Below are 10,729 nucleotides of genomic sequence, written 5' to 3'. Positions count from 1 at the left end.
AAGGGGGTGGGTGACAGCTTGTTTCGCATGGTCTCCATGTTCATCCGATCTGACACCATGCGAATTTTGCATTTGGGGCTCCGAAAAGGATCGTGTATATATGCCTCCGCTACAGCTGATCTACCCGACTTAAGGAACAGGACTGAGGCAGTTGTTGCAACAATTACTCCAGACACACTGATCAAGATTTAGGATGAACTTCACTGCAGGCTTAGTGTGTGTCCTTGAAATGAAAAGTGCTCGCATCATTGAACACTTATAAGGAAAAGTGTTTGAGTTGCTCTTTCATTTGATGTATTATTTATAATTGTAAGTAATTTAATAAATGTTACGAAGCCTTAACACCCCGATATTCATTTTAAAACACACGGTATATCGTGAACTAACGCAGTTCTCTGCAGCAGCTCATGCCGTTGCTTGGCACCAACTTAAAATGAGGTAAATAGGGAGCAACATGAGTGTTCACATCCCAAGTCTGTAAAATCTTAAGAAAAAAATGATATGCAGTAAAAGCACGCAGCAACATCATCGATCAGAACGTAAGCTATTAATTGACATCTGACTTCCAACAATCCGTGGCACTCAAAAAAAAAAAAAAAAAAAAAGAAGACGTCTTTTGTACCCTTTTGCTGACACAAAAAATATATTCTCACAGGCACGTATATTTAATGAATGTGACGACCTTCGACACTGCAATTATATTTGGAGTGATTTTGTTTCACGAATTAGTCATCCAGACTGTTTATCGAGGTCTGGGTGAAAGTGTTCGTGTTGGAGGAACATGAATGTAATAAATCTTGCAATTACAGCAAAACTCCAGTACTACAAATTATACATTACCGTATGAAGTTTCTGTGCTAAATGATCTCTGTATTTGCTCGAACAGACGTTGTTCGACAAGCTGAGTGTGTTAGTGCGGTGTCTTAAGCCGCACATGCTTCTTGCACATACATAAGAAATAATTTATCTTTATAGTGATTTCTAACGATCATAGATGAACATCAAATATTTAACTGTAGTTTTGTCAGAAAAATTTGCCTTTTAAATTGTAGGTGTTTAACTCTTTGACACCGTGCAGTTCATATTCTCAATCACAGTTACAGCGCATCCGCATTTTCTTGGCTTCTGGTTCTGGTTCTGAATCGGTATAGGACGCTGGAATTCGAGGTGCTAATGAGTTAATTGTTCTCACTGCCAACTTTGGCGATCGATTGATAATTTGCGCAATAAGCCTGACGTTATAGTCGTCATTATTTAATGTGTGTTTAGTTTTGGTGATATGCACTTTGTAGTGGCATCATTTGTACATTACTTCTTAACTCATTGTGTAGCCCCTGATCCGACACAAGTATTAATCTTTCACTCTTAAATACTTATCGGAGCAGGGATTGATGAGATTCGTTGTTCATACAAATCGGAAAATAGCGTAAGACTTCGAACTGATATTCACTTGTTTCTTGCCTTTGTCAACTTGGCTTCTAATAGTATCTTATCAACTAGCTTAAACCATTTCACATTCAATTACAATAACATTTCCGCGATCTTGAACTCTGCATTTTTCGTTGGCTTTTACTTATGAGTACGTAGGCCGACTGTATGCAGCGTCATCTCATAGTTAAAGTTAACTAAATGATTCGCATTTCCCTACATCAGAATAATTTTGAAAACCAACTTTGATTATTTCATTATAAGGTACGATTTCATTTGACTTATCGATTTAATTATTTTTTCCACTTTTTACTTATATGATTTTTCTGTTTGTTTCTTTCGGGCATAAGGGCCACTCAACTTCGTGGGCAATGCCCCGGCAGCTGAAATGAGAATATATTAGCTGTACTGGCAACGAAGAGACCTGTCCTCTTTGAGGATGTTCACGTTTGAACTGGTGTCAGTGATCACGAGGCAGTTGTAAGAACAACGATAACGAAAGTAAAAAGGGCACGTAAATTAGATTTAAACAACACTATTGTTTGGAACAAGTGAACTGCCAAGACCGAGAGATGTGATCACAACGAAATTTGCCGGCTAAGTGGCCGTGCGGTTCTAGGCGCTACAGTCTGGAGCCGAGCGACCGCTACGGTCGCAGATTCGAATCCTGCCTTGGACATGGATGTGTGTGATGTCCTTCGGTTAGTTAGGTTTAAGTAGTTCTAAGTTCTAGGCGACTGATGATCTCAGAAGTTAAGTCGCATAGTGCTCAGAGCCGTTTAAATCTCAAAGAAATTTGTTCCACCGGTTAGGAACATGACATTACGCAAATCATTAGCATTACAGACATGTACAAGCACAGTGACTGTGGAAATTCAGTGCGGAGTAGCGCCAGCACACTCTGTAATCAGAGCCGCTAGGCGTCATGGTTTGGAATCAAAGAGCTTCTGAATATGCTGCTGGGAGAATACTTTGCTACACGGTTTGAGGCGCGTCCACAAAGCATCAACTATGGCTGCAGGAGGCCCTGAGCGAAGAAGTTGCCGACTGACCACATTCCAGACATGTTCGGTGGCCGACATGTCAGTCAAATGGGCAGGCAAAGAGAGCAATGGTACTCGTCGTTCTTACAGAAGGCTTGTCACACGCTGCTGGCTGTACTTCTGCTGAAATACGGCACGTGGAAAGACCTGCAGGAGGGGCAGTGAGAAACAGCTGAAGTCTCTTTAAACCTCTTGGTGTGGTGGTAGCTGTTCAGGTTGCCCTCTCGCCACAGGATGCAAGATACCGTGTTGAAGTGGAACTCGTCCGAAAACATTGCATTTTGCCACTCACCATACCGTGTCGGCATTGACGTGCCCATTTCTGTCTGCATCATTGATGGTTGTGGTCAGTGGAAGCAGACGCAATGCCGTGCGTGCCAGCAGTCCAGCCCGCAGAAGAGTCGAACCATCGATGCAGACATGTCCACACACGTTGCAGTGCTCCAGCGTCGTGCCAACTTTGTGGGCGAAGCTGTTATGTCCGTTACGGATGAACGCACATTGCGTTGTCCAGTACGCTGTCGACGCTGTGTTTTACCCTTATCTTTTCATTGGTTACATATACAGGGTGTTTCAAAAATGAACGGTATATTTGAAACGGCAATAAAAACTAAACGAGCAGCGATAGAAATACACTGTTTGTTGCAATATGCTTGGGACAACAGTACATTTTCAGGCGGACAAACTTTCGAAATTACAGTAGTTACAATTTTCAACAACAGATGGCGCTGCAAGTGATGTGAAAGATATAGAAGACAACGCAGCCTGTGGGTGTGCCTTTCTGTACGTCGTCTTTCTGCTGTAAGCGTGTGCTGTTCACAACGTGCAAGTGTGCTGTGGACAACATGGTTTATTCCTTAGAACAGAGGATTTTTCTGGTGTTGGAATTCCACCGCCTAGAACACAGTGTTGTTGCAACAAGACGAAGTTTTCAACAGAGGTTTAATGTAACCAAAGGACCGAAAAGCGATACAATAAAGGATCTGTTTGAAAAATTTCAACGGACTGGGAACGTGACGGATGAACGTGCTGGAAAGGTAGGGCGACCGCGTACGGCAACCACAGAGGGCAACGCGCAGCTAGTGCAGCAGGTGATCCAACAGCGGCCTCGGGTTTCCGTTCGCCGTGTTGCAGCTGCGGTCCAAATGGCGCCAACGTCCACGTATCCTCTCATGCGCAGAGTTTACACCTCTATCCATACAAAATTCAAATGCGGCAACCCCTCAGCGCCGCTACCATTGCTGCACGAGAGACATTCGCTAACGAATAGTGCACAGGATTGATGACGGCGATATGCATGTGGGCAGCATTTGGTTTACTGACGAAGCTTATTTTTACCTGGACGGCTTCGCCAATAAACAGAACTGGCGCATATGGGGAACTGAAAAGCCCCATGTTGCAGTCCCATCGTCCCTGCATCCTTAAAAAGTACTGGTCTGGGCCGCCATTTCTTCCAAAGGAATCATTGGCCCATTTTTCAGATCCGAAACGATTACTGCATCACGCTATCTGGACATTCTTCGTGAATTTGTGGCGGTTCAAACTGCCTTAGACGACACTGCGAACACCTCGTGGTTTATGCAAGATGGTGCCCGGCCACATCGCACGGCCGACGTCTTTAATTTCCTGAATGAATATTTCGATGATCGTGTGATTGCTTTGGGCTATCGGAAACATACAGGACGCGGCGTGGACTGGCCTCCCTATTCGCCAGACATGAACCCCTGTGACTTCTTTCTGTGGGGACACTTGAAAGACCAGGTGTACCGCCAGAATCCAGAAACAATTGAACAGCTGAAGCAGTACATCTCATCTGCATGTGAAGCCATTCCGCCAGATACGTTGTCAAAGGTTTCGGGTAATTTCATTCAGAGACTACGCCATATTATTGCTACGCATGGTGGATATGTGGAAAATATCGTACTATAGAGTTTCCCAGACCGCAGCGCCATCTGTTGTTGACAATTGTAACTACTGTAATTTCGAAAGTTTGTCTGCCTGAAAATGTACTGTTGTCCCAAGCATATTGCAACAAACGGTGTATTTCTACCGAAGCTCGTTTAGTTTGTATTGCCGTTTCAAATACACCGGTCATTTTTGAAACACCCTGTACGTCTCACTGTTGAAGCGGCGTGCCCTGTACGAGCCGCAGTGTCACAGAACGACAGACCAATCTCCTGGAGACCAATCATTCACTCATGTTCAAACGCACTCTGCCGATATTCCATCCTGTCATGTCGGAGAGCCGTAGTACCACTTGGTTACACGTTTCCACTTCACATGGCGGCTCCGAACTAACCGAGTGTTGTGTAATAATTACCTAACTGGTGACACAAAAGACGACTCTGTTGGAACCATGTGCACGTCATCTCTCTGCCATTTAAATCACTTATTATGGTTCCACTGTTGTACACATCCTCTTATCGTGACGTGTTGCAGACCATCGCATCTGTGTGTTGGACTATTTGCAAATAATAGTATACATCCAGTAAAGTAGGTATAGAGGCAGTAGTGTCATATCACAATGACAAACTTGCAACTCTTAGTTCAGGACAGGTGTGTGTGCTTGGCGTGGCACAGCAACAGTAGCATTGCAGACTAACAGTAAAGTACGGAACAAGTGTGTGTGACCCGGCGTTGATCAGCTACACTTACTAATTTTACTTCATACTTATAATCCACGTCGCGTTCAGACATACTTAAAGATTCAGTGTGAAGTGATTAATGTCGATGGTGGCATGAGGGATGTTCCTAAAACTGAACGTCTTTAAAGTATTTGAAATGAGTAATGATTTCGCCAATAAGTCATACAGTCTGTGATTCTTTAACAATTGTTCTGTCGAACCCATCATTGTCTGCTTCTTAAAAAGTAGGCCTACCAGTCAAATAAAATGTGTCATTAGTTCCTTGGAATGGAGAGAGGCAGCAACATCGTATAATATAGCATATCATTAGGTCGAGTTGTAATTTGCTAAGCGTTCCGTGCAACTAAATGTACTTTACTTCAGCAACTGCTTCACAGTCTGTCATGTGGATTCTTCTCACGTACTCTAGTTTTTCTGAACTGTGTCTCCCTGCAACGTATCCTTCATTCCTGTAACATTCCTAGTCTGAACTTTCACTAATCCCTACGCAGTTGGGACATATGAAAATCTGTGCCGAACCGGGACTCGAACCTGCATTCCCCCCTTATCGTGAGCGGCTGCCTTAACCTCATCGGCTATCCGAGCACGCTTCCCGGATTGACCCAAACTTCCATATGTCACGCTGACTACGTCTTTATATAATAGGCCACTAAATTCACCACCTGGTGCTTGTTTTCACGTAACAGAGAAAAGGAGACAACAAGGAATCGGGACCAATGTTGCTGCCGTCGTCTGCCTCACAAGGCTTGTAATACATGCATCTCTGAAAGAACACAGACAGTTGACGATCTGCAGCTGTACGAAATATTTTCGAAATTAATTCACTGCCTAAGGATTCCTGAAGCTCACTGTGTAATTCGTGAAAAGTATGTTAAGTGTGAGTCTTTTATGACGCTGCTGTCTCAATGTGACGTTATTGTCACATGTCACTCTTTTTTTTAATTAATTAATTTTTTTTTTTTTTTTGAGGCATAAGTCTTCTGGCGGTTTGACACGGCCTGCCATGAATTCCTCTCCTGTGTCAATTTTTTCATTTCAGAGTGGCATTTGTAACCTAAGTGCTCAATTATTTGCTGGATGTATTCCAATCTCTGTCTTTCTCTACAGTTTTTACTTTCTACAGCTCGCACTAGTACCATGGAAGTTATCCTCTGATGACGTAACAGGTGTCCTATCATTCTGTCCCTTCTTCTTGTCAATCTTTTCCATATGTTTCTTTCCTCGCCGATTCTGTAGAGAACCTCCTTATTCGTTATCTTTTCACGACGTCTAATTTTCAACATTCTTCTGTAGCACCATATCTCAAATGCTTCGATTATCTTCTGTTTCGGTTGTCCTAGAGTCCATATTTCACTATCATACAATGCTGTACTCCAAAAGTGAATTCTCAGAAATTTCTTTGTCATATTAAGGGCTAAGTTTCATACTAGTAGACTTGCCTTGCCGAGGAATTCTGTTTCTGCCAGTGCTAGTCTGCTTTTTGTGTTCCCCTTGCTCCCTCTGTCATGGTTTATTTTGCTACCTAGATAGCAGAATTCCTTGACTTTGTCTACTTCGTGAGCCTCAGTCGTGATGTTAAGTTTACCGCTGTATTCATTTCTGCTACTTCTCATTACTTTCGTCTTTCTTCAATTTACTCTTCGTTCATATTCTGCATCCATTAGACTGATTATTCGATTCAACAGGTCATGTAATTCTTCTTAAATTTCAGTGAGGTTAACAATGTCATGAGCGAACCTTATCATTGATATCGTTTCACCTTGAGTTTTAATCTGGCACTTGAATCTTTTTTTATTTTTTTATTTCTGTGATTGCTTCTTCGATGTGTGGATTGAACAGGAGGGACGAAAGACTACATCCCTGTCTTATACCCTTTTTAATTCGAGCACTTCATTCTTGGTCTGCCCCTCTTACTGCTCCGTCTTGGTTCTTGTAGATATTGTATATTACCAATCTTTCCCTATAGCTTACCCCAACTTTTCTCAGAATGTCGAACATCCTGCACCAGTATACATTATCGAATGGTTTTTCCAGGTCAACAAATCCTATGAACGTCTTGCTTCCATTCTCAACCGCAAAGTCAGAACCGTATCTCTGTCGCCTTTACCTTTCCTAAAACCAAAATGATCGTTATGCTAACAGATCTGTAATTTACTTTTCCATCCTTCTACGTATTATTCTTGTCAGCATCTTGATGTACGAGCCGCTAATGTGAATGTGCCATAATCCTCATGTTTTTCCGAAAGTATGTCTACCACCAGTCTCATACATTCTACACACCAACCTGTGTAGTCATTTTGTTGCCACTTCCCCCTATAATTTTAGAAATTCTGATGGAATGTTATCAGTTACTTCTGCGTTATTTGATCTTAAATCCTCCAAAGTTCTTTTAAATTACGATTTTAATACCGGATACCCTATCTCTTCCGTATACAGTCATGTTTTTCTTATGTTACGTAAGCAGACAAGTCCTCCCCCTCAAGAGACCCCCAGTGTATTCTTTCCATCCATCCGCTCTCTCCTCAGGATTGGATTTCCCATTGCATTCTTAATGTTACCACGCTTGCTTTTGATTTCACCGACGATTTTTTTTACTATTCTTCATTTTTCATGTAGCCATTTCGCCTTAGCTTCGCTGCACTTCCTATTCAATTCATTCCTAACTGACTTGTATTTCTGTATTCCTGAATTTGTGTGAACATTTTTGTACTTCCGTCTTTCGTCGATCAGCTGAAGTATTTCTTTCGTTAGCAATGGCTTCTTCGCAGTTATCTCCCTTGTACCTATATTTTTCATTCCAACTTTTGTGATTGTCCTTTTTAGAGATGTTCATTCTTCTTCAACTGAACTGTCTACTGAGCTGTTCCTTATCGCAGTGTCTATAGCCTCAAGAACTTCAAGCATATCTCTTCATTCCTATTTCCGCATGACACATCTTTGCACTCTGTTTCTTCTTATCTAGTCTCTTAAACTTCATCCTACTCTTCATCACTTATAAATTGTGATCTGAGTCTATATATGCTCCTGGGTATGCCTTACAATCCAGTATCTAATTTCGGAATCTTTTCCTGACCATGATGTAATCTTCCCATATTTCCGGGCCTTTTGCATGTATACCTTATCCTCTTGTGATTGTCGAACGGGTATTCGCTATTATTAAGATATATTATTTTTCAGCTGCTGTTTCATAGTTAATCTAATGAGTATGCTGGAGCAGTATGTCTGAGACGGCATCGATGCTTGCGCAAACGACGGTGGGCAGTGCGCCGCTGGAACCTTCCCTGTAGCCTCATTGTCAGCAGAAAGACAGTCACTGAATCTCATTAGGTCAAACGGGACTACTTCAAGGGGAAAGGGTGGTTCGCAGGACTCAGGCAACGATTCAGTCAGGGGCACGTGTCTTTCTGTGGTCAGTGTACACCACAGCCGCCCCATAGTCCCCAGAGGATCACTGAGCGAGACATTCTTCTCTTTCTGCGCAACTTCAAAGGTTGAAATGCTGCGACATCATCTCACCAACGCAGAAAGGTCTGTTGTGTCCACTCTGAAAATTTGGTTCACCCAGTAGTATTGTCTCGCTCTGGACAGAGGTCTTAGCGCGTAAAGTTGTCCACCAGTCATGAAGACACTGCTTCAGCTGAGTGCCAACTTCGTGTTCAAAAATGTGCATCTTGTATGCAAAAGGAGAGAAGCTATGTTCGCCAACCCCAGTTTTTCAGGAACAATTCTCGCCTTCACAACGGCAACACCATCCCTTAGATTTACACTTTTTTTTTTTTTTTTTTGAAGCGTTCTGACTTGTGTAGCAAAAGCAACCCCTCGATTTGCAGTTTTTTTTTTTTTTTTTTTTTTCCTTGAGTGTCCAGACTTGTGTACCGTGAACTTCGATTCTGGGCACGCTGTTCCAGGTTGCTGTGGGGAAGACATTATCGCCGGCCGCCATTTGGTGTTGGTCGGCACACGCTAGCTGTTTAACAGAATGCAAGTAGCGTGATCCATATTCTGTGCAGGTCATTACTTTCTTACTTTGCCATGGCACTTTTATTGTTTATTTTGGTTGTATCAGCGGTTTCTTGTTGTAAAGCTGACTTCGGTTATGTGATCTGTCCACATAAGTAAACGTTGTTGCGCTAGCTCCATAGTCTTCCACAGTTTTTTGATACCTCCCTCTGTATTAGCGTCATTTAGTAATCTGATTTGAACTATACAGAACTTTACTATTAATCTCATTGTGATATATGCAAGTCATTAGAGCAGATAAATAAATGTTAATCTCAGTTTTGACTTTGGTTTCAAGACCCTTTTACTTGTCTCATAACTTATCCTGGTTAGGAGACCCATTAAAAACAAATATAACCGGTTGTATTCTCAGTTGGTTTACTTCACTCCACTACAAGGACAACTTATTTATTATATTGTGAAAGCAATGACCATTGCATTTGTTCTCCTTATATCAGTATGACATAGCATGTCTAGATATTATTTTGTCAAACCAATGAGGATTGCACCCGCTCGTCTTATATCAGAACGACTTAGTTTCTCCTGATAGTCGGTGTCCAAGCAAAGAGAGTTGCACTCGCTCTTCCTGCATCGGTACACCACTCACTTAATTCTTATTGTGGAAAGACACAGGCATAGGACACGCTTGACTTGCATCACTGGCACACAGGAATATCGGTTCATGGTGACTCTGGTCCACGAACTTACTTTTGGTGTCTGTGAGCTTCCTGCGGTCAGGGTGGCACAGTGAAACACGTCTTGAAGTACAGAAAGTTGTAACGAGCTTTTTGTCCCATTTTGCACTGATGTATGCTTGATTTAGCAACTGCAGCGTAGGGCAGCGTGGTGCATTTTGATCGTTATCGTTTGTTGTTTATTGATGTTTTGTATGTATCTGCATTTTGGAGGATTTTATTAAAATATTATGTGGCGTGTGAAGTGGTTTTTTGTTTACCATGTCAAGTTTTCGTATTTTAGTATGAATATATTCTTCTGTGCAGGCTTATTTGTTGATGTTAAATTCTGTGGACAGTTTTAAATTTAACTCCTCAACACATGGCTAGGGCAGGTCGAGGGCTGTCTCGAGAAACAATAAAAATTACTGGGCGACGGGATTCAATAAATCCAGAAAATTATTGTCAGAATTTTTGACGGGGAGGCATCAGCAACAGTTGCGTTGCCTGAAACAAAGGAAACTGTTCCCGCAAGTCAACAGAGTGAAACTAGCGACGTTTTGAGGAACGGAAACGGCAGCAGCACTGTGCATTTCTAACTGTGGTAACATGGAGGTAAAGCAGGTGATAGAAAAAGCAGAGGAAAGTGATAGAAAAGTCGAAGCGGACAGGAAACAAGCTGAGGAAGAAGAAGCCGGGGAAGAAGAAAGAAAAGTGGAGGAAAGAGATATAAAATCTGAGAAACATAGAAAACAAGTCGCAGAAAGAGATAGACAAACAGCGCAAAGAGACAGAAAAGCCGTGGAAAACGACAGAGAAGCCAAGGAAGACAGGAAACAAGTCGATGAAGACAGGAAACAATTTAGAAAGGAGATGGCAGGGTTACGGGGGGAGGGGGATTAGATGATCGTGTTAAATCGGTAGAGGGAGAAGTGGTTGA

The sequence above is a fragment of the Schistocerca gregaria genome, chromosome 1 (genome assembly GCF_023897955.1).
Source record: "Schistocerca gregaria isolate iqSchGreg1 chromosome 1, iqSchGreg1.2, whole genome shotgun sequence".
NCBI lineage: Eukaryota > Metazoa > Arthropoda > Insecta > Orthoptera > Acrididae > Schistocerca > Schistocerca gregaria.
The sequence above is the reverse complement of the archived record's forward strand: the minus strand, read 5'-3'. Positions refer to the sequence as shown.